We start from the raw sequence: 24,689 nt of genomic DNA, 5'->3' as shown, positions 1-24,689 counted from the left end.
ATTCCGTATTTCCATTTCTATTTTATTTTTTTAAGATTTTTTTTAAATTATTTATTCATGAGAGGCAGAGACACAGACAGCGGGAGAAGTAGGTTCCCTGCGGGGAGCCCGATGCGGGACTCGATCCCGGGACCCCGGGGTCACGGCCTGGGCTGAAGGCAGGCGCCAAACCGCTGAGCCCCCCCAGGGATCCCCATTTCCATTTCACTTGTGTACTCGGAGGTTGTGCTATTTCCTTTCTCTATAGGTCTTAGCGCGAATCACTGCCTCCGTGACCATCATCCACAAAATACATGTATGTTACGTGATAGCTCAATGTAAGTAAAGCTCCTAGTCCTACTCCTCGCGCATAACCAAAGCACGATAAGTAGTAATCATCACTACTTTTGTTATTCCTTTTATTTTCTGATTTTGTACAGCTGCAAGCACACACCAATAAGTAAAGCTGCAAACACACACCAATAAGATTAACAATGACTAGATGAAAGACAGTAAGTTTGAAACTAAATTTTATGAAAGTGAGTTTTCAGATTGATTTGAATTAGCAGTTGTTAGTATACAGTAAGCACTTACTATGTGCTAGTAGCTATTATAAGTTACAAGTAATGAGTTAATACTAGAATTAACTCAATTATCTAAATACTTTTTTCATGGTTTTGTAGAAGGAACCAATATGAGATTTTGTGGGTTAAATAGCTTCCATCCGGTCTAGCAGCAATAAGCTAATAAATCACCAATAGGGGATTCGAATATAGACCATCTGGCTCTCACTAGTGTCCCCGTTACATTCTTCTGTTTCTGAAACGAAGAATGAGGAGTTGGGAGAGAAGAGAGAAAAGTAATGGTAAATGAAAAGTCATCAAGGTAGAAATAAGTAAGTCATACACAAGGTGGACCAATCTTTGTGTATGGGCTACGAGGCAACATCTGGGTGAAGAACAAGGTGGAAATGAGGTTGGGAAGGTAAGCACATGGGCCAAGTAACTGGAGCATGATTTCAAATGTTTGCCTTACCATCTACAAGCATAATTAAAGATAATAACCACAATCTTAGGGGGAAATCTTGGTAAGTCCCTTTTACTAGCAGTTCTACAACAGAAATGCAAAAAAATAGGAAACTTACTGATAACCTTGTGAAGCTAAATCAATAACTCTCAAATAAAACAACTCTGTTATGAAAGGAATTATTTCTTTAGCCTATGTACTAGTTGAGTTAGCCCCTGCACCAACTAAAACAATTTGTAAAAATCTTGAAAGTGATGAAGGTATAACATTTACATTAATATATTTCTTGGTAGAACTGGTTTTAGGAAAGGAAATAATTTCATATTCTCATTTCCAGTTTTTCCTAAGATATATATATATATATATATATATATATATATATATATTTAATCCATTAAAAGTTTTTCCTAAGATATATATATTTGTTTATTTAATCCATTAAAATCCATTATATATAATATATTTAATTCATGTATATATATTTATATATTATCCATTTAATATTGGATATATTATATATTTATATATTATCCATTTAATCCATTATATATATTTAATCCATAATCCATTATATGTTATATATATAAAATCCATTATATATATGTATATATATTATATATGTATATAATATATTCAATCCACTAAAGCAGAATTTTTCCAAGGGAGAAACATAGAAGTAAATCTACCTTTATCAAGGTTACTTAAAAATCTGTTTGGCATTTGATCAACTAAGAGTCAATCACCTGAGTTCTAACTCATGACGAAAATCCAGCAGATTAGTTTGAAACATTCTGCTAATGTGAATCTGATTTGACAGGATATTAACTGCATTATCTAGAATAATGCTATTGGTATTTATAGAACATTGGCCAGTACTACAATTTTCTTATTAATTTCTGGAAAAAGCTTTTGAGATCATTGGTGTCTGCTGTTTCAAGGACTAAACAATTATATGCATTATAATTCATGGAGAATACATTTTTTTCATATTTCTAGGTTGTTTTCCTTGCCTACTGGTGAGCAAATACCTATCAGACTCTTTGGCATCTATCAAAGTTTTCTGAGTATCTTATAACAACAGAGCACAGATCCAGGAAAATTTAGACATTACTAAATAAACAGCACACAGATGTGGGTGTTGAAAAATTAATAGCACACAATCTGACGGGCTGTAGTACCAAAAGGCTTTTACAAAAACAGAATGAAATAAACCCAAGCACAAATACTCATGTAATCATGGCATAAATGAATCATCAAGTATCAAAACAGAAGTTTAGAGTCTGGCAACACGTACAGCTTCTAACAAATGACTCAGCCGCACACATCATTCTTCATGTCACCTCATTTGTAGAAAGACTATTAGAAGTAAGAGCAACATGTTACATGTCAACAGAAACCAGTTTAGAGAACAATTTCAGAATATTTCATGATGTTTGTCATCCTCCTCATCATTCGAAAACGACCTCTTACATTTTCAAGATGGGTCCTAACCACTCTCAGAGAAGGTGTTCTAATAGTCCACCAACTCGTTGTCATTATGAATTAAGGCCACGGGAACCCGTTGTCAGTTGCTGCTGACATCTAGTGGCATCACTTTTCAAATGCCAAATGCATGAAAAATACACAACCAGAGAGACAAAGGGGCAAACATACAGACGTAGGCACATGCCAAGTCCAGTGGACACCTCATGTCATAAACTATTTGCCTCTGCGCACACTACCCTGATGCCAGTGATCTGCTCCCCTTCCAAGTTCACGTTAGTTCTGCAAAACCAAAGAAATGAAAACTAACACACACGCTAAAGCTTTAAAGGAACTGATTCCCTCAAAGTCCTTAGTCCTCTACCAGGAATTGCCAATTCCCAAGCAGCCCCAATTTCCAAAAGTCCTGCTACCGCTCCAATAGTCAATGATTCCACTTCAACTTTCTAAATAACTGTCACCCCTTCCCAACCTTCACAGGCACCCAGGTACTCCTAGGATCCCAGCCCCGAGAAGCTGCTGCAGAGCTGGGAACGTGTTATTGCAGACTGCATATCCACAAACATACGGACACATTCAAAATGCCCACAAACGTCTTAGGCATGAGGTTCAACAATCATTGCAAGCTTAAAAATGGCTTTCGGAAAGGGGCAGCTTTGATGGCTTCCCAGCCCCCGCATGAATGATGATGAATAGGACACAGAAGAAATGGAGCTCGGGAAAAATGATAGGAGCACAGAGCATGCTCCTACAAGCATGTAAGAGCACTCGTACTGTAGTCCACGTGTGTACATAAGGTGGGTACATGTGTGGGCCGAACGGGAGACTCTCCAGTCCTGCCCAGCTAGAGCACCTATGAACACAGCAGTTCAACACTGATTGAATGAATGAATACATGAATGAATGAGGTGGCGAGTTACAATAGGACTTTTTCTTCCTATTGGTTCTGATGAGCGCTACGCAGCAGGCAGGATCTTTATAAGGCAGGGTTTTACTCAGGCCACAAGAGCCTTAGCTCAGCAGCTCAGCTTAGAACTTTCTTCAACGACACGTGCAAAATGGCAAAAACCAATGGGCGACAGAATTGGGCAATCCTGACTTGGAGAAGGGAATGTTTCAATAGGCGAAAATTATTTTCTTTATGAGTTCATGTATTCGAATTTAGATTCTATTCTCATTGAAAAGATGTGATAAAGGGCGAGTAGCTTCTCATGGTAGTTCTAAATCATACAAAACATAGCCAGATTATAACTCTCGTCGTACAGAGGACTCTTTTAGCCTTTAAATATGACTTTAGTGCAAATCGTAGAGATGCAAGGAGCTCATTCATTCAGTTTGTGCACTTGACTCAAAAGTGGAAGTAAAAATGGTTTGCAGAAGAATCTTCTTTATATTCATATTAAAGGAGGGCAGTCCCGGTGGCTCAGCGGTTTAGCATCGCTTTCAGCCCAGGGCGTGATCCTAGAGACCCTGGATCGAGTCCCACGTCGGGCTCCCTGCACGGAGCCTGCTTCTCCCTCTGCCTGTGTCTCTGCCTCTCTCTCTCTTTCTCTCTCTGTCTCTCATGAATAAATAAATAAAAATCTAAATATATATACATATATATTCATATTAAAGGAAAGAAATCCCATGTCAATGTATGTACCTTTATATATAATAAAACAAAATTATATATATATATATATATATATATACACATACACACATGTACACATAGGAACTAGTAGGGAGCAATATATGCAAATCAGTGACAATGTGAGCTGTTTATCTAGATGATTCCACCAAGTGAATATGGGCTAAGGGGGAGAAATAGTGGTATTACGAGGAATTCAGAAAGCTTCTTAAAGAGAAGTTTTAAGGTTATGAAGGCCTAGGATTCAGGGAGAAAGACTGGGCATCCAGAACGGAGTAGTCAGCAGAAAGAAACACAAGGATGTTCAGGGTATGCAGCGGAGTAAGAGAAAAATGAAGCAATACAGGCAGGGAATCGACGGAAGGACTTAAATACTATTTGCAGGAGTCAATTCCAGACAGCGTCATGACTTACAGTCTTGCGAGTTTTTAAACAGGCTTTAAAAGACGGAGTATCCCACAGAATCTAATCGTCAGAAGACTAAAACATAACAAGAACTTTTCAAATGACAAAAACCATAAAAGCCAAAAACATTCTTTAAAATTATTGCCATGGCTCTTCCTCATGTAAATCCTCTTTGAAGAATTGCTTTTTGATCACTTCTATATGAAAATGCTCAGTGATCTGTTCTCGGGCGGGCGGTTTAAGCACTCTTTGGGAGCATGCTTTGCCTGGTGTTACAGCTCTAGTTTTCTTTTTCAAGATTTCATTTATTCATTTGACGCAGAAAGAGGGAGAGCATACGTGGAAAGGAGAGGCAGGAGCAGACTCACTGCTGAGCAGGGAGCCCGATGAGGGCCTCGATCCCAGGACCCCTGGATCATGACCTGAGTCAAAGGCAGATGCTCAACCGTTGAACCACCAGGTGGCCTACAACTATATTTCTGTAAAGCATTACATTTATCACACCTGGCACCTAATTCGGGTAATGTGACAATTACATCACACCTTTTATCACATGCCCTATGAGTATTTCTACTTCTTATTTAAATCCATGGTCATTGGGGCACCTGGGTGGCTCAGCCATCCCGGAGTCCTGGGGTGGAGCTTGGCATTGAGCCTCCTGCTCAGGGGGTGTCTGCTTCTCTCTCTCCCTCCTTTCCTCCCCACTGCTCGTGCTCTCTGCCTCTCTCTCTCTCTCTCTCTCTCTCTCAAATAAATAAAATCTTTTTTAAAAGTTCACGGTCATTAACTTATTAATCAACTGCAAGTTTTGATGATTTACTTCCATTGTTATGTTAGGGTAGGTATGTAATAAATAATATAAAATATAAGCTCTCAAAATATAAGATTTTCATCCTTTAAACCCCAACATAAATTACATCTATGTTTTCTACAGCCTGTATAATAAACCACAATGAAACCCATTATTAAACAATTTGTTTATAATTTATTGGTGCCTTGAACATAAACCAAATTATACACCAATCTATGACACAATTTACTTTCAATTCTTTTTTTTTTTTACTTTCAATTCTTAAAACTGTTTATACTAACGTTAGAGTTCAACCTAGAGTACATCGAAAAATTGCCAAATCCTTGATATCCCATTAAAATTACGTACAGAAAAGTTAAATACATATGAGAATAAAATTTGATATACCTACATAACAAAAATAAATCACTGACATGAAATTTTGTTAATTAAATTCCATCATTTTCTAGGACATATAAATATATGTAAAAATCCAACAGAATAACAGTCTCTATTTTTTGCACAAAATCTTTCTAGGGGTATATAGAAGGGTATTTTGACCTAATTGAAGTTGCTGCTCTCTTTGGATGACAAAATTCAGAATATTGTGACTGAAATATTCCCTTTAAAAGAATTAAATGCAGAACTTTCAAGTAGCAGAACGCACAAAAATGCCTGTTATTCCAACAGATTGCTCTCTGGGTTCCATTGCCAGAGTTAATCCCACACAAAATGAATGTGTTAGTTGTCATGTGCAACTGGGAAAAGCTGAATGGTCCCATTTATCTAAAAAGAGCACCTTCACCAAGTATGTCTTAAACTTCCAAATTCATAGTAGGAGGCCAGCATTACCTTGATGCCAAACCAGATTAAAGACTCCACTAAAAAAAGAGAACTACAAGCCAATGTCCTTGATGAAAATGGATACAAAAATTCTCAGTAAAACACTAGTAAACCAAACCATACATTAAATATTGAATTTAAATGTCCATATTCCATCTAAGATAATAGATAATGAGCATCAATAATCAGCACCCTTTGTCATACTAGCAGGAATTATTTTTATGATCGCAAACACCCTTATTTCCATGAATCGAAAGGTCTAATTTAAGGAGATGATGACTTGAACACCACTTTCTCCACCTAAATTAGCTATCCACATCCCACTCCCAACCTGCACACAAATGCACACATGGCTGGAGCTAAGCTCTTCCGGAATTTTGTCAGACCAAAGCACTTGAACTCTAGCAGTATTGCAGGACTGTTCTTTATTTTCATGTTGAGACGTAAATTTTGTAACTCTGCATACACAATTCTGAAAACTCTACCATGTTCATGGAAATATCCCTTCTATCTTCATTTTTTTTTTTTTTTACTACATTCAGGTCAAAGTAAGCTTGTCCATCTCTAAAATACATAAAATAAAAGGCCAGTAAAATTGAATATTAGCATATACAGACTTCTGAAAAACGAAAACCATCCCATGAATGCATCCTGGATAGTCTGTTTTCCCTTTATCCTTTATTTTCATTCTAAAGAATGATCCTTGACCCTCTCCATTGGCTTCATCTCCTTTGGTGTTTTTTCTCTCTCTTTACTGCGTCATTCATCAAATTCCCCTCAACAAGCACTTTCCCACCACTTAGCTCCCTATGCCGATATCGTAGAACTCAGCCTCACCCTCTTCCACCCAGTGTCTAGGTTAGTAAGTCCTTCTCACTCTATCTCTCTTTGGGGAGTCACAGTTAATAGTTCTATGCAAAAGGCAACCCTCAACTATGTCATTAACCAATTTAAGATATTTTATAGTTTGAATTAACATTTTAGTAGAGATAAAACTTGAATAGAGTGCCTATCATTCAAAATCCCCTTTAGGGGAGTCAAGCTGATTCCTTGAGGGGTTTACACATCCTTTGAAGAATTAACTGAAAGCTAGAAATAAGTAGAGACACCCCAACTTGCAATTCAACCTAAATGTTTGTTCAACTGCAAATTAAAGTTCAGAAACAAGTTTTCTGCTCATGTTCATTAAATTAAATGCTACCTTTGTTTCGGCACTCGTTGGTTTTAGGAATTCAGTGATTTGTCAAAAATAAAACCCAGTTAGTTCCAATTAGTATGCAGCCTAATGCACATTTCAGTAATTCTATTATTTGTGTTCATGTACGTACAGTAATATCCAATCTTCACAGCTGTATGAATAGAAAGTATTGAGAGATAAGTCCAGTTCCCCATCACAATTCTCATCTTTCAGAGACATTTCTATAAAAAACTATTTTGAGAAAGCAGCTTTATTTATACACACATTATATATCTGCCGCTATACCCACACTTCGCTTACGCGTGCGTCATTAGAATATTTGCATGAGCGTTCATATTCCTAGTCCAACATATGTAAACAAATCACACAGCAATTTGAAAATTTAGCAACTAAATAGGCAATCTGTTAAGCATAATCAGGCATGCTATTCAGCAACTGTATAATATAATTCAATCTTCCTAAGAAAATATATGTTTTGCATGAGAGTGCCTTTACAAAAGTCGATGAAACTTTCTAGGAATTTGTACTGAAATTTTCACATATTCAGAAAATAACAAAGCCATCTGACTCATGCTTAAATAAAAGGCAAATCTCATCACTGTAACCTGATAAGAACCTAATTGTCTTATTGTCTATCATTTATAAATACAATACAGTAGTTGGAGATATTTCCAAAGACAATGCAATCTTCTAGTCAAGATCCTATTCACATATTAAAATAAATGAAAGAAAAGTGTCAGAAAATTAACTATGATCCACAGTGTTTTGATAAGCTAATATATATGCTAAAATTTACTACTCAATTCATAAATACGATCATCATAAATCATTCCTTCTACTCTTTTTAGAGTGATTTGATTTTTTGATGGGTTATGCAATAGCCAAACCCAGTAATCAAAGAAAGTCAACTAGTTTAATGTATCAGAGTTAAACAGACTAAAAAGCACATCAGTTCAAAATAAGCATTACCTTGATCTGACTTTTCATAGAAGACAGCAGATCTCTTGCCAGGTAACACCATTTCTTTGAGTTCTGTGGGCAAAGAGAAAAGAGATTAATAAAAACAGTCTTTTTTTTTTACTCTTCAAATACTTCTTAAAGAAGATTCATTAGTAATAAAGGTCAGAGAGGAAAATCAGTTAAAACACTCAGCTCCATTCAGCAGCTGCCTTGGGAAACACTATAAATGCCAAATAGGTTCCCCAAAGATCCCCCTTCTCCTGCATCTGAGAACGTGGGTACCTGTGGCAGATACTCAGCCCTGTTTTCCTCGCTTCCCTCTCTTCTCACATGGGCACAAAACCAGCACTTGAGCAAGAAAAAGCTCCAGCTTCGACCATTTCAAAAGATAAGACGTAAGCCATGTTGGCTTACAGGACGCTTGCTTGTAATACAAGGGACTGAAATGGAGTTTGCAATTATCTAAACTTACTTTTCTCCCTCCCGCAGTGAATATGGGCTTTAAAATATTCATGAAAGCTTGGGTGTTTTCCTGTTCTGTCTTTCCACAGAAGTGATAACATGAGATATTATGGGAGGACTCTGTAAATAATTGCAGATTACCCTGCTCATATGATGCAATTTCAGAGCTTTTTTTGTGCTGCAACAAGGAGGAAAGCACTTTATAGAAGTGAAACGTATGAAAACATATCTCATTCCCTCCCTTGGCATATAACAGTCTCGATGAGCATCCCATAAGAGATTTTACTGCGTCGTTATCTGATTGTTCGGATCCGAGGGTAAAAGATACAAGCCTGAGCGACAGCTCTGCAGAAAGGAATGTCACGTGGCTAGGTAAGAATGTTCAATTCATCCCTTACGAAAGCTCTTTGAACAAATGTCAACAGGGAAAAGCATCATTGATTAATTGACTACAGCCGTCATTGTAGGAATAGTCCTATAACTGTCATCACGACGTCTCACTACCGGGAGACCTGGGGGAAGTAAGTGCAGCTCTGTAAGCCTTCACATTTCATAATCATCCCTCCCATTTCAACCATAGTATCCGAACAATCATCCCTCCTAGTCCACAGGGCTGATAAATAAATGAAATAAAAATACCTAACGGATACAGAACTAATGAATATTAGCCAATATGCTTATCGGTATCATTATTAATATCATTATCATTGTTCCCCTTTTAAAAACATTCTCACCGCCCCGCTGAAAATCCCTACCTCCGTGAGCCAGGTGGCGGGATGCTGGATGCCACTGACGTGGCCTATTTATCAATCACGCTCTGTGACGACGGAAATAGGTAAGTAAAGAATCATTTTAGGTCTCTGGGCGGGTGGAGTAAAAGGGTTTCCCAGGGAGGTGAGTGAGTTGTCAACCAGTCCCAGGTGGAGGGAACGCATCGTTAGACAAGGATCTCAAGGAACTGGTGTAAGTACCAGGTTTAAATCATTAAACAACATATGGAAGCTGAGGGTCCCGCCGGATCCTGTGCAGTCGGGAAAGGGGAGCCTTGAAACGATGGTTAATGGGTCAGAGTGGCTGGACTGGCGCGGCCTGGCCGCCAGCTGGTCCTTGTCACCCGAGAAAACTCCACGGAAGAGAGGAGCCTGCGAGCGGGTGAGCGGGCCCTGGAAGCCGCAGCAGGGAGGGCACGGCCGGGCCCCCTGGGCCCCCCGCCCCCCGCCGCCCCGAGGCCAGGGCAGAGCTGCACAGACAACGGCCCCGCTCACGCCCTGCCCTGGCCTCCCGCCTCGGCACCTGCGAGGGAACGAGCCTGCCCTCGCGGCCACCCAGCCGGCGGGATGCGAGGCGCCCAGAAGCAGGCCCGACCCTGATCACCCTGGTCACCCGGAGCCCAGGACCTTCAGCCGCACTAAGTCAGCAAACGTGTTCCCAGTTTACAACCTCGACCACCAGCCGCCTACAAAAAGCTGATTTCAAGCTTAAATCACACGCCCCCCTCCACCCCCCCCCAGCTGGGACCTGCTGCGTGGCCACCGACGGCCAGCGGGGAGGGATGTGGTCCTGTGCTTCCACCTCAGGTCGCTCTTCCCAGCAGCAACCTGTGGTCCCAGTGTCTGCAATATGGGGGTGCAGAGGAAGGGGAGGTAAGGAAGGAAGAGGGAAATGAAGCGGGAAAGCTTACTTCCTGTTGGCCGGGCTGTCCTCCTTCTCCAGGCACTGGGGACCCCTCAGCTGTGCGGCCTCGACATGAACCACGCCGCCTCGCTGCATCACCACAACCACAGCCCAGCTGACGGCTCCAGCTCCCCTGTGCCCCCTCACAGCATGGCCCAGGTCTACTGCTCAGGCAGCTCTCCCACAGACCCCGGGGAGCTGGGCCGCTCTCGGGGCAGCGCCTCTGCTTTCTCTACCATAAGCGCTCACTAGCTCACCTTGACTTCCGACTCATCAGAAATCAGTCCACTGTCTCCACGCGACCCCCATACTGAACTCTCACTGAGTTCTGTTGAAGCACCTCTTTTTATCACTGGGAGGGAAAAAAAAAATCCTACAACCCACCCCTTTGTGGACCTTCCTAATGGACCTTCAGTTCACTCAAATCTTTAATCTCTAGATCTCTCACCCTTTTGGGATTAGGAATGTAGGAGTTACCTAACCAGTTCTCATGCTCAGACTAGGAATTTCGACAAGGTGACTCTGGTATCTGATAGGTATCTGATAAATCACTCTGGTATCTGATAGCTGTTGCCTTAAACGGTCAATACTTTCCTATTTTATATCCTGTGATAGGAGTATTCACAACCTGAATTTTAAGAGACTCACGGGGGAAGCAGCTAAAAATCGTATAATATGTCTACTGGATATACTTTTTTAAGTTTCTTGATCATCCCATGAATTTTATATATAAATTCAATAAAATATAATCAATATTATCTCTCCTGATCTTCAATATAATCTCTCGTCTTCAGTCAGGCAGAGTGCTCAATAGCTCCCATGTTGTTCTCGCCAGTTCTACTTCCCATGTCTGTTCCTTCCAGCTGTGGTTGAATTCTTACTTTTCATACCTTCCAAAGCTGCCACTCTGTCAAAGTTTTAATGCCAACTTCTCCACAAAAGGATCCCCAGGTACTTTGAACTTTGTTGATTTTCTCATTCTCCGACCTGGTGTAGAAATTATAGTCAATGCGTAAAAATCTATATTGTCTTCTTGCGTCTTATGCTGTCACATCTCCAACTGTATTTTAAGTTCCTCAAGAGCGTTTGTATCTTGTGTCTCTCACCTATCGCCTTTAGTACTTAATTCAATGCTCAGCACATAGGAGGTGGCTCCCAAGAAATACATACTCACTTCCATGTATTCAATATCTATTAACAAATAAAAGACAGAGCTAACCTTTGTGGCCTAAATATCTTACCGTGTCCCGTGTAGAAATTGCATAAGTCCTTACCATTGCCACATAAGACTTAAAGAACATTTGAACAAACTAGTACGTCAGATAGAACAAAAGCAGAAGACAAAGGAACGGGGTGAGCAGTGATACGCCTTCGGAAAACAAAGATGTCATTATTTGGAAGTATAATTCATCTGCAACGCTCTTCTTTTTCTCTATGTTTGACCTCACCTTTCTACCAGGGGCGGCACTTGCCTCAGAAGGATTAAGCCTGTTACGAGGTAAATAAAATGAGAAAGGAGGAGACTGCAGCTTCAGCAGCAAGAATTCTAGATCCAGAACAAGGTGACAGTCCTGAAAATCAGGCTTTCCTTTTAATTTTTAAAAACGCAATCTTAGTTGCCATGAACATATTGGAAGTCAGAACCAGAGAACTAGATCATGGGGTTATGTGATGCCATTAGTGGAGAAAACAGAGCATATGATGTAAAGGACATGGAAAAGAACATCAGGCTCGAGGATTGTATGGAGAAGAAGACAGATGGAATAGGAGGAGGTCAAATATCAAGCCCTCATTTCCCTTCTCTAAGTTAAGCCCCCACATGAATGTGGTAATAAAAGCATTAGGACTAGCAGACAATGTTTCATGGCATAGACTGGAGAGACCTCAAGACCCTCGGGGAAAACGAGCATTCAGTATTTAAGATGACATGGGAGCAGCTAAGCAGCCTCAGAGGAGAGAGGGAAATATCCAAAGCCATGAATCTGAGACCGAATCCAATCATGCCCACGGCCAGTGTGTGGTGCTCCAGGGAGACAGAAGTTCCCAAATGCCCGGATCAGGGAACATGAGAGTGCCAAGGAGACGTGGTCCCACCTACAACCCTCCCCAAAAATGTGATTACACGAGGCCCACCACCTCCATAGTCAATCCATAAAGGAAAGAGTAAAAGAAAGAGAATTCTGAAAGCACATTTACCCAAAAGTTGTCTTCTCAGTCATCTACTCCTGATAAAAAGGAATTTAAATGTATCTAATCCAGTCATTATTTTACAGATAAAAAAAAAAAAAAAAAGACCAGAGCGGCAGACTCAATTACTCAAAAGTATTAATACAAATGAGGAGAGAAAAGAGGCAATAATTCCAATTGTTCTAATACCCACGGAAATGCCTACACACTATCCTACACTTTCATCCAGCTTATTTTTATTATAAATATCAGTTAATACTATTATTATTCAGTTAATACTTAAAAATAAAAATTCAAATTTCAGTCTGAGTAAAAATGCCAGTAATTTTAAATCCATTTATTTTAATGAATGGTGAAATACATTTAAAATTAAAATAATAAATAATGTATCCACAGAAACACTATTAGTCTCATTTATTTAGTCAATGTAGCAAGGTTACAGATTTAAGGTCATTAGACAAAAGTCGACTGTGCTACCACATAACAACAAACAAAAACATAAAAATTCTGGATGCCTCAGTTAAACATCCAGCTCTTGATCTCAGGGTCATGAGTTCAAGCCTCATGTTGGACTCCACGTTAGGTGTGGAGCTGGGCATGGAGCCTACTTAGAAAAAAAACAAAAAAAAAGAAAGAAATTCTACATTTAAAATAGAAATAAAACCTCAATAAAACCTCAACTATCCTGGAACAAATCTAACAAAAGATGTTTATGACCTCTGACATCTTTTTAATTTTAAATTTACAAGCTAACATGTATACATAAATGTGAAGGGCCAAGATTAGCCAAGGTGATATTAAAGAACAAAGCTGAAAAAAATTTTTTTTTAAATAAATAAATTTAAAAAAAGAACAAAGCTGAAGAGGTCTTCAATGATCAGATATCAAACTTATTATAAAGCTTTCATAATTAACACAGTGTGGAATTGGTACAAAACCAAACCGATACATGGAACAAAACAATGAAGATCACACAAATTATGACATCTAATTACAGAAGCAAATTTGACAACGTTGAGCAGTTGAGAAAGGGCAATTTTTCCTCTAAATAGTACTGAACCAATTGTATATTCAATTGGGGTAAAACGTGAATCTGAACTCCTTCACATACAAAAAAAAAGTCAGTTTCAGAGGGTTATATATTTACACATGGATGATAAAACAATAAAGCTTTCAGAAAAGAATATCTTTCCTTCCCTTTGGGGTAGATAATGATTTCTTCAAGAGCACAAAAGAAGAGGAGGCTCTAGAGGGAAGCTACAATGCAGTGTCTGCATTTAAATTAAGAACTACTGCTCATCAAGAGATGGCACCTAGAGAAGGAAACGGCAAGCCACAGAGCGCGAGGAGAAACCTGCAATACAGATATCAGATGAGGACGCATATTCAGGACATTTAAACTCCTGCAGATCAATAAGAACAAGGTAGACAGCTCAAAAAAATAGGCAAAAGACACAAATGCACGTTTCACAAAAGGCATTCAAATTTTCAACTAACATATTAAAATACCCTCAACTTTATTAGTTCCTTGGAAATGCAAATTAAAGTCACAATGAGCACCACCGTGGCCAAAATAAGAAGGACAGATAACAAGAGTTGCCAGGCTATGGAGCAATGGTAGTGTCATATCCCGCTCGTGAAGGGCAGAGAGTGGAAATTGGTGTGACTTTGGAAAATGGACTGGTGGTGCCCACTCACAGGGGGCACGGGCACACCTTGAGGCCGGGCAAGCGCCACTCCTGGGTCTACACCCACTATAAAGGCACTGGTTAATAGCAGAACTAATTAAGCTATTAAGATTCATTCATACAGTGAAATGCTACACATTCATGAGAATGAACAGACCAGTTATGTGAACAACATGAATATTACAAATAATTAGGGTAAGAAGTCATATGCAAAAAAGTACACGCCATAGTACAGCATGTATATAAAATGTGGAGGGAACCTCTTGTGGGGAAGAGAGTGGGAGAGGACATGGGAGGGCTTTTAAGGAACTGAAAATATTCTTCTTGGGCTGGCTGTTAGGACCGTGGGTGTCTTCACTTGAAGAATTTTATCAAGCTGTACACTTAAGATTTGCTCACTTTTCTATATGAACGTCATATTTCAACAAAGTTCATTTTTTAAGTGGCACTGGAATCCCTACCCACTATCGATACCACTTGAAAAAGAAAAGCCCAAAGAGATTTTAAAGATGATCCCTGATTTTAAAGACAATCTGAAAGAAATCAAACAGTAGCTTTCAATCTGCAAATGTTCTTTCTCAGCATCTCCGGGTGTGATAATTCAAGGCAGCACCTGGGGAGAGAGGACATTAGTGTTTTCCCTGGAACACAAGCTATTTTCCATATTTTCAACCTATACATTCCTCCTCAAATTACTTACTCAATGTTAACTCTGTTCAATAAAAGGGAATCTAGGACAAAATATATGTATATTCCACTTTAAAGCACATTTGCACATTTACTAGTGCATATATTTGAGTTTTTGTTTTGTTTTTTGCCAGGAAACTCCTAGAGCCAGATTTTAAGTGTTATACTTGACCTTTTAAATTATTTCCTTTTGCAAATAGCAAAATTTCTACCAATTGGATTACTTCCTAATTTTCCTTTGCTTATTACTTAATGATACAATTATCATATTTGTAATTGTAGGTTTTTAAAAGTTTCTGCACTTAAGATTTGGAAAGAAAACATAAATAGAAAACAAGAATCTGATAAACACATATTTATCTCTGTCTGCAAACAATGAGACAGAAAAAGCTTTTTCTTTCCTGAATTACAATTATACCTACATTAAGCATCAATAATGAAAAACCACGAAGGTAATAACCAAAGCACAGGCATTTTGAAATGTATGCTTAATGTAAACTAGAGAAAAGGTAAAATAACAAAGTCACATCCCAGGTTTAAAGCACATGAAAAAGTAAATACTAGGAATAATTAATTTCTGCCTTTTTATATTTTTAATAATCAGACTTTTAACACGGTTGATGAAAACATTCTTCTCTAAATGATACACTCTAATTTCACTGATAGTCTTATATATTTAATCATAAGTTTTCACTCTCTGTTGTTTAGTCAAAAAATAATCTAAATATTTTTCCATAGGCAATTTAGCAATAAAAAGATTTTTTTAAAAAGTCCACTTTTTGGAAACGATTTTTTAAATCTCTTAGTCTGGATTACCTTAGAAGTACCTTATTATTATTGTAATAATAAAAATAAACGCTTATCACTGCCAAATACAAACCAGTCATTGTTTTGAGTTGCTGTCTTACACATCCAATACTCATCACAACCTTCATAGCTGGGCACACTGTTATCCCATTTCATACACAAGGAAACTGAAACGCAGTTTGGTTATCAGCAGTTATGGGATCCACAGAGCCAGGGAGCAAAGGCGGCACCTGAAGGCTGGTAGCCACCACCAATTCTGCTCTCTTGAATATTCTGCTGAGCCAATATTCCTCTCTTTCCATGTCAGTACCCATTACTATGGCACGTCTTTGGTCCTTATGTGTTATTTAAATATATTACTTAATTCTTCCCATGAAGCGTCTCATTTATTTGAAATGTATGTTACTGGGACGCCTGGGTGGCTCGGTTGGTTGAGCGTCAGATTCTTGATTTCCACTCAGGTCATGACCTCAGGGCTATGTGGTCATCCATGCTCACTGGGGAGTCAGCTTGAGATCCTCTCCCTCTCCCTCTCCCTCTCCCTCTCCCTCTCCCTCTCCCTCTGCCCCTCCTCCACTCACACACACGCACTCTCTCAAATAAATAAATCTTTAAAAATAAGTAAATAAAACATATGTTATTTAAAAATATGTATTTTGTGTATGTCTTTACTATTTCCTATGTTTTTCATGTTATTCATTAGAATTGTAGACACACTATCCTTTGAATTTAGAGTGAGCACTATCTTCTAAGAGCTTAAAGCAATTTACATATATGGTGCCTTTTGCATTTAAACACACACACAACCAGCACTATTCTCTGCACTGATTTTTAGATATTTTATTTTTTTATTTGTTTAAAGATTTATTTATTTATTTATTTATTTATTTATTTATTTATTTATTCATGATAGAGAGAGAGAGGCAGAGACACAGAAGGAGGGAGAAGAAGGCTCCATGCCGGGAGCCCGACATGGGACTCGATCCCGGGACTCCAGGATCGCACCCTGGGCCGAAGACGGCACTAAACCGCTGAGCCACCCAGGGATCCCCGATTTTTATATATTTTATTGCATATTTTCTCACCTTCTATCTCATGCTATTGCCAAATTCAAACACTCAAGGCTCTAGATCCTTCATTCTCAAAAGGTGCTCCATAAATTGTCAATATCACGTTACCTACGAGCTTATTAGAAATACAGAATTCTAGGCACCGCTCTTGACCAAGCAAGTCTGAATCTTAATTTTAACAGGAAACTCAAGTGATCAGTTGGCACATTAGAAACCTGTTTCGGGGCACCTGGGTGGCTCAGTTGGTCAAGCATCTGATTTTGGCTCAGATCATGATCTCAGGATCCTGGGATTGAGCCCTGAGTCGGGCTCTGCGCTCAGAGGGAAGTCTTGCTTCTCATTCTTCCTCTGCCCCTTCCCCTGCTCATGTTTGCTTTCTCTCAATAAACAAATACAATCTTTAAAAAAAAGAAAAAGAAGTCTGCTTTAGATGCTCTATTCCCCTAAACCAAAGACTTTCTTAATCCTTGCTTCAGCTAATTTATTTCTGCAGGTTCTGTGAAATTTATCCTTATCAGTGTTACAACTAAGTGTTTTAGTCCGTTAAAATTATTATTGAGTACCTCACTATCTCCATCACTTTTACTGCCTGCAGCATGACTGAATTTTACTGAATTAACTATTGAGGACTTCAAACAGAAGCTTCTCTTCTAGGGCTGTCTGAAAGGCTGTTTTGTTTGCAAGGAGCTGTATCTTCCACAAGTAACTACAAATGCCATCAACTGAAAACAGGCAGAGCTGACATGTTTTGGTTCTGGTGTAGAGCCTCGTAAATGTCCATGAGAGTTCCTAAGTTAAGAAATCAATATTAGAGTAGCTGCTGTTTTCTCAAAATCCTGAGAGATTTTATGCTATATTATAGCACAATGCTGATCTCCAATCCTTTGAGAATTCTTCTCAAATTTTCTTAGTTCAGGTATTCACTTACACATTGCCTTAGGGTTTTCTAGCTTTTTACATAAGATGACCTGAAAAATTTCCACAAAGATATTTTGGTATTACTACTAAGCTAAGGATTTTGCTCTGCCTAAAACAACCACCATTAACAACAACCAAAATCAAACATAATAACTAATAAAGCCCTCAAACAAAGGGAAACATCCATATTGAAAATCATAAAAATAAGCTTCAAAAACACCAAATCAGTGTAAGAAAAATCAATCTTAAGATACAAGACAAAGTTATGTGCTGTTAAGTGCTTTTTACTGTTTTAATAAAGTACCAGCAGTCTTATCTTCAAAAAACTTATCAAATCTCCTTATTACCTTATGTCTTTGCATTGGCTCTTGAAAAGATTTACAACTTACGAGCTAGCTGGGTAAAAAGATTAATTTACTTGAGCATATAGAATCAAGGAAGATCATTCATTACAATTTTGCCCGTAGAAAAATAAGGAATCTTTGGATGTACTCTGGGTATTTGATAGTAAAAATGAATTTATTTTAATTGTGTCAAGTATGATAACCATACTGTGGTCACTTAAGATAAATATCCTTATCTTTTAGAAATGTATACTGAAAAAATTTGGGCTAAAATATCAAAAGAAATTACCAATAGGACATACAGGTACATACCACCATCACTAAAGAGGAGATAGAATAAAGTACCCTACAAAAACAGAGAGAAAGAGAGCCATTAGGAATCCAGAAAAGAAATCAATAATAGAGAAATTTTAGTATCAGGGCAGGAGGCTTATATATATATAATGCATTAGTACATTATATTAAAAGTAATGAAAGAAAAAATAATGTTTCTTTTCAATATTCATAATGTAATTGAAATAACGTATTTGAAAAATGCTATGGACACATTTTTTGGATCTCCTGCTCAGGCTAATCACTGTGATAACTCTTATCTGTATCACTGCTCTTAACATTTAAAATAGCTATTTAGGAAAGACATGAACAGTTTGCCCACTTTCATAACATTTTTGGCTTGTCCCAGGGACAGAAGTTTTACACTGCTATAGAGTGAGCCTTTCTATTTTATTTTCTATTTATTCCATCCTGTAGGATAAGGAAGGATGAATTAGTCAGATAGTTATTTTTTTATTAGTAGGTGATTTCTGTGCCTAAGTGCAATAGAGTAAGTGAAAAACTTAGTCCAAAAATTTGGAAATTAATTGACATCAAAAACAATTTTGGGGAGGATCCCTGGGTGGCTCAACGGTTTGGTGCCTGCCTTTGGCCCAGGGCGTGATCCTGGAGTCCCAGGATCAAGTCCCACGTCGGCTCCCTGCATGGAGCCTGCTTCTCCCTCTGCCTGTGTCTCTGCCTCTCTCTGTCTATCAGAAATAAATAAATAAATAAATAAATAAATAAATAAATAAATAAATAAATATCTTAAAAAAATAGATTGCTAAAAAACAATTTTTTTAACTACATTAGCTCTTACTTTCTACCCCTTCTAGGAACCAACAACTTTGGCGAAGCATATAAATGTCAAAACTAACACAGGAAAAAAAAAAAAAAAACTTTTCCGCAATGCTGAAGGTACTCATGTACGGAACACCTAAACAATATCTAAATGAAAAATAAATAAATAAATAATCAATCTAGGAAAAGAGAATTATAATTGAATGCCTCCATAGTCAACTATCAAAGTCATACAGAATAAAAAGGGAGGCAAAATTAAAAACCTATTGTGCCCAATCAGGGAATTTCGGCTTCTGATAACATAGACACTAGTAATTCTAAAAAGTCCTCTCCTTCAAAACATCTAGAATGCTTGATAAAATGCAACAAATATATTTTAAAATGCACTGTTGAGCTTACAAGTCATAGAATGACCTTAAAGTGGCAGAAGGAAGCGTTGGAACAATAGTAACATCCACATGCAAAAGCATGGGGGTCCTTGTGTTGTTCACTAATATTAAAATCTTGAAGCCTTGCAATTTATTAGCCTAAGAGGAAACAATGGATAAGCCTTTAGGTTTGAAAAAATGAGGAGTTGAAATTCAGAACATCTAAAAGCACAAGAGAATGTAGACTTAAAAAAAAAAAAAAGCCATCTACCATAGGGAAGTGACATGAGAAACTTATCTATAGCATCCCCAGCTTGGAGTAGAGAAAAAGAAAATCACTCTTCTAAAAATGCACCAACCATAGTTCTTCCCCCACAGCTTTTAGCCTTGGTTTTACACTGATTATAAATCCTGAAAAACTTCAAGCAGAGAAATTAACTTAAAGAAGTAAATTGAATCTACTCCAAAATAATATAACTTCATCTCAGACCTCTCAGAATCCCCAGAATTTTTAAAGAGCCAAAAATGAGCACACAACCCAAAATTATACAACCTACAAGAAAAGAGCCCTTTATAAAGGAGAGTCCAAAGAAGCAACAAACACCACAATTTGATGGCCAAGAACATCAGATTCTGTAACTATCAGGACCACAACATAAAATGAATATTTCAAAAATCTCTAAACATATAAAAGAGGGAACTAAAAACATGATAGAATATTAAAGCCAATTGGGATTTTAAAAGGCAAAAGGTAACTTCTGGAAAAACAAAAAAAAATTTACATTCTCTATTGATGCAGTGAATACAAAGTCAGGTACAGCTTCAGAGAAAGTTAATAAAATGAAAGGTACACTTGAGCACGTACGTAAAATTCAACAAAGAAAGAAAAGGTAATGAAGCATACGTAAGACAAATGCAAAGTTCTAATATGTGAATGATCAAATTTCCTGAAAAAGAGATAAGAGAAAATGGAGGAGAGGCTAGATCCAGGCCTGGGATGAGGCAAGTGAGATAGCAAGGGCAAAACATTTAAGGAGGCATTTAGTCTTCTTAAATTCTGCCACCTGGAAGAGACAATACCAAGAAAGATAACTGGCTATAACTTTTCCAGAATTGAAACTTGAGATCCAGGAAACACAATGTTTTCCAAGCAGGATAAATAAAAAGAAATGTAGACCCAGTGACAATTGTAAATGGATCACGAGGCCAGTTCCCTAGCATTAATGTGGGACCTTCTAGGGTGCCCTCAAGATGCAGACTGTCTCGTGGCATCAGGCTGATTTTCCACTAAATTCACCTCTGCCTATTTTTCCCATGCTATAATACTTTCCTAATTTTCTTTTTCTGATTTCGACAAACAAAACTGAGAATCCTCATCCTGGGTTTGAAGCTAAGAAGTGCAATTGTACCAAGTACCAACAAGCAAATGACAAATGGATCCGCAGCAGTTTCTCAAACCAAGGATGTATATCAGAAGACTGTGGAGTAATAGATGCTAGGCACGGAGAAAAGCAACCATCAGTTAAAATTCTATTCCCAAACCATAATTCGAGGCAGAGAGAAAATAAAACCAGTCAGATATATCAAAACAGAGTTTATCACCAATAGACCCACACCACACAAATTTTTAAAGGAAGAATTTGGGACAGAAAGAAAATAATGCCTGATGGGAAGCCTGAGACACAAGAGGGACCGGAAATGAGGAAAAAGAATAATTAATGATCACACTGGTAGACTTAATCAACAATAACTGTACTTAAAATAATATTAATGTTTAATTAGGTAATAAAAAATTAGTTTTTTTACCAAAAAAAAGGAGGGAGTTTGAATTTAAGTTGTGATATCTAGCATTGTTGAGGAAGAGACAGTAGAGATTAATTAATATTTTAAGTACACAATTTAAAGTCAATCTCTAAAAAAATAGAAATCAACTATATTAACTTCAAATCACCAAATCGAAGAAAGAAAAGAATAGTAAATCTTAATCAGAAAGAAGCCTTCAGGAAATTCTGTTTCAGGTTACAATGGAGTGACTGGGCCTGGTTTAGTCCACTCACTATAACTTTTTTTAAAGTTTAACATTTTAATTGGGAACAGTTCATATGGCCCATTTAGTGGAAGCTCAGGTAAGCAAAGTGCAAGAAACAGAATGAAGTATCACACATATGTCTCTGTATAAATCAATATGAAAAGATATCCTAGACATTTGAAAAGCAAAGAGCAAATTACAAAGTAAGTACAGTGAATCCAATGTCAAACATTTTTTTCTATATGTAGTATTATTTTTGCAAATATTGTTTTTGTAATATAAAAACAACAAAATTAATGATGAAGTTGAAAACATTTGCTAAATCACTTTGGGGTTGATTTGTGTAAAATAATTTCAGCGAATAGAATGTTTAATGAAAAGCTGTGGTATACATGTACTTGTCTCAAGAAAGTCTTACAAGGAACAAAAGTATTTCTTCTAATTAACATAGGTTTCAGAAAAACATTATTTATTACTATAAAATAAAATGTATTTCCTAAGAAAAGTTCAAGTAACCAGTGAAATCTTAAGAGGTGAAGCAAAATTGTTTTTCAATCATATTCAGAAAATCTAATATGTTTACTTGCTTGTTGAGTCTTCGCAAGTCTTACCTTTTCAGCTTTGGTGATTAACTTCTCAGTGCCTCTTTTCTTTTCACAAGGCTGATTAAGTTTGGCTTGCCTATCTACCAAAATCTTCTGCCAATACCTCTGCTCATGGTTACCAGAAAGGATCTCCAGTTTCCAGCAGTATTTCTTTTTAATTTCTGTATATGCATTTATTACTGCTTGAGCATCTTCAGGAGTTTTAAATCTAGCATGACACTCTGTGTCAGACAAAAATATAAGGCAAATCTTTGGGGGCATTAGACAACATGCAGCATAAAACTGTACTTTATGAGTGAAAGGCAAGCTCCACAATTTCCCCACCTCTCTCCATAAGAACAATTTTCCAGCTTCAGTAAAGCAAGCTGGGATCCAGGCCAAGCATTTGGTCCTGCTGCATTTAGAAGACAGACATGAGAGTTCAAAGAGGCTGAAGTACATGGAATATGCATGGCAAGGAGTCGGGAAGGAGGGAGCGTGCAGACAGGAGGTCTCAGACGTCTAAGCAGGATTCCCTATAAGCTCTTGGGCGAGGGCAGGGCTGTGCATACACAGGGCAAGATACATCACGCTTTTTAGAGAGTTGTTAAAAATGAAACAGAGATATTAGAGAGCCAGTGGTGACAGTGGATGCTGGTGTCCATGCCAGCCAGAGTAGAGATAGCCCATTAATACCTCCTACTATGGTGACTTTTTTACAATGTCAATATACATGAATTACTAGATGTACAGAAAGAAAGGAAAATAGGACATTTAGTAAAGAAAATGTATCAAAATAAACTGAGATGACACAGGTCTTGCATTTAGCAGATAATGTCTTTAAAGTAGACTTAAAAATAAAGAACCAATGGAAAATGTGTTCAGAGATTTAAAGAAAAATGAGGTTTTAATGAGAGAACAGATAGTGGATCTCAGAAGAGAAATGAAAAGAGCTTTAAAAGGCAAATAGAAATTCTACAACTAAAAGGAATAACAAACAAAATTGAAAATGTACTGTATGGGCTTAATAGCAAGTTGGAGATGGAAGAAAAAAGAATTAATGAAGTTGAAAAAAATCAAAGAAATTACACAATCTGGGGCACCTGTTTGGCTCAGTCAGTTGAGCATCCGACTCTTGATTTCAGCTCAGGTCATGATCATGAGATCGAGCCCCAAGGTGGGCTCCACACTCAGCATGGCGTCTGCTCAGGATTTTCTCTCTCTCTCTCTCCTTCTGCCCCTCTCTCCCCTCACCCCCACTCAGGTGTGTACACACTCGCTCTCTCTCTCTCTCGATAAATGAATAAAATCTTCTTTTAAAAAAAGAAATTACACAATCTGAGAAACAGAGACAAATGTCTGAAGAAAAATGAACAGTTACAGAAACCTGTAAAACAATCTCAAATAATTGAACATATGTATAGAAGGAGTCTCAAAAAGAAAAGATAATAGGACATGAAAGTATTTAAATGACTAAAGATATGCTCAATGATGGGCGAAGAAATGAACATACACACCAAGAATTTGAGAGAACCCCTCAAAAAAGAAAAAAATCAAAGAAAACTACATCAAAGTACTTCTTGGGCAATCTGCTAAACACTGAAGATAAAGCAGTCGGAGAAAAAGGCACATGACTACAGGCAACAATAGAAACAGAAATAGAAATAGAAACAATAGAAATAGAAACTGACATTTCATCTGGACAAGCTACTCCAGACAACAATGCACCAGCATCTGTAATAAGTGAAAGAAAAAAAAAAAAAAGAAAGGAATACAGTTGACCCTTGAACAACACAGGTTTGAACTCTTATACACTCCACTTATATACATTTTTTAAATAAATACAGTATAGTGTTGTAAGTGTATTTTCTCTTCCTTATGATTTTCTTAACATTTTCTTTTCTCTAGCTTGCTTTATGGTAAGAATATAGTATATAATATACAAATTTGTGTTAATCTATCGTTTGTGCTATCAGTAAGGTTTCTGGCCAACTGGCTAGCACTAAGTTTGTAAGGATTCAAACATTACACACAGGTCCTCAACAGTGCAGGGAGTTGGTGCTTCACGCCAACAACAACAGCAGTTGTTCAAGGGTCAACTGTACTGTTATTTAAGAATTTTATGTCTAGTAAGAATATACTTCAGCACAGCAAAGAAAACCACCAACAGAACGAGAAGGCAGCCTACTGCATCAGAGAAGATATTTGTAAATGATAGATCCACTAAGGGGTTAATACCCAAAATATATGAATAATTTATACAATTCAACAATGAAAAAACAAATCATTCAGTTAAAAACGGGGCAGGGCACCTGGCTGTTTCAGTTGGTAGAGTATATGATTCCTTGATCTTGGGGGGTCATAAATTCAAGCCCCATGTTGGGTGTAGAGATTACTGAAAAATAAAATTTATATTAAAAAATGGGGAGGGGGATCTGAATA

The 24,689-nt window shown here is 37.7% G+C and overlaps 1 protein-coding gene across 1 annotated transcript in view; it reads right to left on the bottom strand.

Moving 5' to 3' along the window:
• INPP4B (inositol polyphosphate-4-phosphatase type II B) overlaps positions 1 to 24,689 on the bottom strand; it is a 711,205-nt gene that overhangs the window by 581,181 nt on the left and 105,335 nt on the right. The window contains exon 2 of the mRNA XM_077860913.1: positions 8,326 to 8,388. The gene's annotated coding sequence lies outside the window, so the exon portion shown is untranslated. The remainder of the gene's footprint in view (positions 1 to 8,325; positions 8,389 to 24,689) is intronic.

Source organism: Canis aureus, chromosome 20, assembly GCF_053574225.1.
Source record: "Canis aureus isolate CA01 chromosome 20, VMU_Caureus_v.1.0, whole genome shotgun sequence".
NCBI lineage: Eukaryota > Metazoa > Chordata > Mammalia > Carnivora > Canidae > Canis > Canis aureus.
The sequence above is the reverse complement of the archived record's forward strand: the minus strand, read 5'-3'. Positions and strand labels throughout refer to the sequence as shown.